Source organism: Poecile atricapillus, chromosome 38 (assembly GCF_030490865.1).
Source record: "Poecile atricapillus isolate bPoeAtr1 chromosome 38, bPoeAtr1.hap1, whole genome shotgun sequence".
Taxonomy (NCBI): domain Eukaryota; kingdom Metazoa; phylum Chordata; class Aves; order Passeriformes; family Paridae; genus Poecile; species Poecile atricapillus.
Window position 1 is genome coordinate 19,205 of NC_081286.1, and position 4,352 is coordinate 23,556.

A 4,352-nucleotide genomic window follows, 5' to 3' on the forward strand; every position below is an offset into this window, starting at 1 on the left:
AACTGCGCTCTAGACGGCCTTAAAGGGTGAAAAAACCTGTCTTCGTAGTTGCCAGTGATGATGGAGCAGTGTCTCACCGATGGAGGAGTCGTGGGATGGCTCGTAAACGTGCGGGCGCCAGGTATTGGTGTGTAAAAACGCTCACTCGCGGTGAGAGACTTCTCCGGGGTCAAGCTGTTCAAGTATAAGCAATTTATTATAAGGGTAAAAAGAGGGGAGATCCGTGTCCGCCACCGGCCTCGGCGTCCGCGTGGTCCGGGGAAGGGGAGAGAGAACGGGTAGAGCAGGGGAGGAGAGGTTGGGAAAGGGGAGGGAGGGAATAAGAGAGCAATAGAGGGAAAGAGGGAAAAACCAGAGGTAGAGAGCAGGGAAGACTAGTGGGGTAGGACCAGGGAGAGGGGGCTGAGAGTTAAGAGTGGGGGAGAGGGCTAGATGGGAAGGAGGTGAGGGAGCGGGGTTCTGAGGTAAGAGCGGGGGAGAGGGGAGCTGAGAGAGGGGTAAGAGTTGAGAGCGAAGTTCTTGTTACAATCCAATATATCTTTTTCTATCGTGAATATTCTAATTCTTAGTAACCGATCACCATGAGACAAGGCCACTAAAGAGTTTACATACAGCCTATGCGCTTCCCTATATTAACATACAGTGCTGCGCTTTAGACTCTACAAAGCTTTACAAGTTCTTTCCTTGCTTCTTTACCTTTGGACTTCTCGATCAGCAGAAGGACATTGTTTTGTCAGCAGGGATTCTCGTTCAACTGGCTAGGCTATTGTTCTTTGGTTAACCGGCACTCAGTATCCTAGGACTCAGAGCAGGCTTTCATTTCTACTTTGATTCTAGCCTTCATATTTTCAGAATCTTCTGACAAACAATCACATTCATAAGGTTTCCCTGTTTCACCCTCCCCAACAGAGTTGCTTCCCTCAGTTTCAACTACTTTCGTCCTCATCATCCCCATTTTTTCTAGGTACGCTTTGGAGGGACTAGGAGGATGAAATCAAAAGGAAAAAAGGAGAAAGATCCCCCCTGCAAATCCAGTTCCCCCCTGCAAATCCATGCACCGGTTCATCTGCTCGGCTGCTGCTGCTTGACAGAGGTTTGTCCGATACCCGGTGCTGTTGCCCCTGGGTGAGAGGGTAGGGGCGGAAAGGGCTCGCCGCTAGTTCCCTGAACGCCTCGTTGTCTGCACCTGACGCGCTGGGCCAGGCCTTGACTTTACCTGGATAGAGAATTGACAAAGCCAGAAGTTTTCTGGATCAAAACAATACTCGGGTCAATTTGACTTGGCAATTAGTGAATTAATATAGCAGCTGGATTTTTACCGTGGGCTTGGAAAATTGTTATCCGGACATGATTTTCCAATCTTCCGTTGATTTATCAGCAGTGGCAGACTCTGGGATGAGAGTATATATTTAGTACATTCAGTAATTCATATTACATATTATATAGATAAGTTTAATATCGCATAATATTAATTATGCACCGTCTTAATCAGTTTTTGATTGCTGTAAAAGTATTATTTCCTATATGTATACATATGCATGTGTTTTACTTTGATGGTTTTTCACTGTCAGAACAAGACAGTGGATATTTGACCTTTGTTTACAAGAGAGGGGGAGGAAACAGGCTGCAGTTCAGAAGCATGGAAACACTATGTATGTATTTTAGATTTTGGAAAAAATGCCAAGATTGTATATCTATTGCGAATAATTCTTGAACGGTCCTTTTTAAACGAGTCTTTCACAAAGCCAGTTCCATCAATTATCAGGTATTCTTCTAACAGTACTCAAGCAAAGTTGAGAGAGAATTCTTTGGTTCCTGTCAAAGGTTCAGAAGCGAGAAGATTAAAAATTAATTTCAATTAGTAATTTGGAGTAAAGTGTATCTTTGTGTATTCACAGGTTCAAAGCAGAAGTAACTTCCTAGCGAAGAACCATGGAAACTCATCAGCTGCAGAGACGAGCAGACGGCCCAAAGAGCAGAAGAGCGAGCACACCGATGTGAACCGTATCGAGACCGCAGTTGACGGCCGAACGCCTTTGATCCCGCGCGCGAGAGCGATGAACTTTGGGTTTCGTGTGAAAGAGTAGGAAAATCGATATTGTAAAGCCTCATTTGTTAAAGCGTGGTGTGAACTGTGTCAAGATTCAGAATCCTGCATGAGAGATAAAGTCCTTGAAGATGAAGGTGAATCAGGTATCACCCTTGAGCTGTATCATTTTGTTGATCGCTTTGTGATGCAATTTCACCTGCATCGCTTCTTTTAGTTAACTCAAAAGAAAGTGTACCTTATCTCAGTGAAAATAGATTTTTGTATAATATTCAATTTTTCTTTTTATTTAGCATGTTCTATATAAAGAGGCAACATCTTAGTGTAACCTTATATCAATCTTAGTCACACTTGATTGTGAAGAGTTTGACTCATGAAATTTCAGATAGATATTTATAACAACTCAGCTTTCAATTCAAGTAGTTTCAGCAGAAACTTTAAAGCAATTAGACAAATTAAGCTACCGGTTAAGTTAGCAACCTAGATCTATTTCTCTAGCTTTGAGTGGTTAGTTAACTGATGTTCAAAACTGGAGGCAGAGCGCTCTGTAGAACAGAGCAGCAGTTCTCTTGTTGGGGCATAGGGCTTGAGAGAAGGAAAAATAACCCTGAGTGAAAATTAATCCAAGAAAAGCTTTGGGTTGATTTTTTTTTTTTTTCTTTTTTTAAGGAGTGGGGCAAATGTTGGAGTCTGGAATACAGAGTGCGTACCCTTGTTTCTGATACTTAGTTATAAGATCCAGAAAAACATTGAATTTCATATAATATGAAATTCATGAGCATGTTTTCATGGTGATAAATGAAAACAAATGTTAAAGTTAGAAAAAGCTAAAAGTGTAAGGGTATAGATTAGAAAGGTTTTTAAATCACTGTGTGAAAAAGTTTAGAGAACAGGAGACAAGATGGAGGACTTAGGGTGTTGTCTCGTGTCCCTTTTTCTTTCTTCTTCATGTTCTTCTCAGAGAGATCAGAGATGTTAAGAGAGACACCGGGGTTTCTGATAAACCCCTGGAAGGGATAAGGCGAGGCAGGTACGACACGAGAGGTACGAAAGGCACAGAAGGCACGGTAGAAAAGTGACGCGACACACCCCGGGATTGCTCTGTCCTGCACACCTCAGCACTGTGAGCCAAAGTGAGGCTTTCCCTTGAGGTGGCCTAAGGGGACACAGCTTGGACCTCCACATCTCCAAAGCTGACTCAAAAATCCTTGGCCACGAGTGCTGACTTAGCACACCGCTTTCATGCCCCTCTGTAGGTCTTGGACTTCAACTTAGCTCTCATATGCCTGGGGACGAGAAGCCACGTGGGGCACAAAGGAAGGCCGCCTCACCGTCTGGCACGTTTCTGGCAGGCTGTTATCTCTTGGACAGGTACAATAAAGAAAACCAAATATCAGTGCGAGATCTTAGCAGCACATCTGTGAAAACCCAACACTCGCGGTCTCCTGACAATGGCTGGGTCCTTCGCCTGCATGCTTCAGCCCCGCTGGGATGCTGAGGCTTGCGGAGCGAAACTCTTCAAGCGGTATTGCTGTGGATCCGAACGAACCGCCGCCTTGATGAGGTTTGGGAGCCTCCCCAGTTGCGGATGAACGGGGAGCCCGGGGTGGGCCGGGGCTGGAAACCCCTGGTTATCCCACACAAGTGGGACCTACGTGGCCACTATCTCTTCTCAACTGGCCCTAGAACGCGGTGTACTGCCTGCACCTCTCGGGGTTCTGGCACTCTGCTGCTTTAGGATTCCTGCCTGCAGCTGCCTCAGGGAAATGGGAGCGCTGTTAGGGCTGCTGTTTAGGGTTGGGGGTGGGGTACAACTGTATTCTACCGTACCTGTACCCCTTATTTTCACTGTTTGCTCAGCCTTTTTTTTTTTTTGGAATTCTTGTGACAGATTGAGGGCACCGGGGAGGGACTGCCAAGATGGAATCAAAAGGGAAAAGGAGAAAGATCAGCCCTGCAAATCCACACTGGCTCACCTGTTCAGGTGCTGTTTCCTGGCAAAAAGCTTTGTCCATCACCACCTCCTCTGAGCAATGCTCCAGGTCCAAGTGCATCCTGGTGCTCCCCCAGACCCTATGAGATGCTCTCACCGTCATGTTGGAGTCTGAGATACAGACTGTGTGCCCTTGTTTTTAATATTTAGTTCTAGGATTCAAGGAAACACTGAATTTCATATAATATGAAATTCATGTGCATGTTTTCATGGTGACACATGAAAACAAATGTTAAAGTTAGATAGGAAAAGTGTAAATGTGTAGATTAGAAAGTTTCTTAAATCACTGGGTGAAAAAGTAGTTTAGAGAAC

At 44.8% G+C, this 4,352-nt stretch overlaps 1 long non-coding RNA gene across 2 annotated transcripts; it reads left to right on the top strand.

The window, feature by feature from the left end:
• The first annotated feature begins 626 nt into the window (after positions 1–626).
• Positions 627–3,074, top strand: LOC131591193 (uncharacterized). 2 transcript variants are annotated; one of them, XR_009280289.1, is made up of 3 exons: positions 627–1,093; positions 1,899–2,193; positions 3,009–3,074. It is a non-coding gene; the product is annotated as an uncharacterized LOC131591193 (long non-coding RNA). The 2 variants fall into 2 exon arrangements; XR_009280288.1 differs by lacking the exon at positions 3,009–3,074 and having other exon boundaries at positions 1,899–2,380.
• Positions 3,075–4,352: the final 1,278 nt, after the last annotated feature.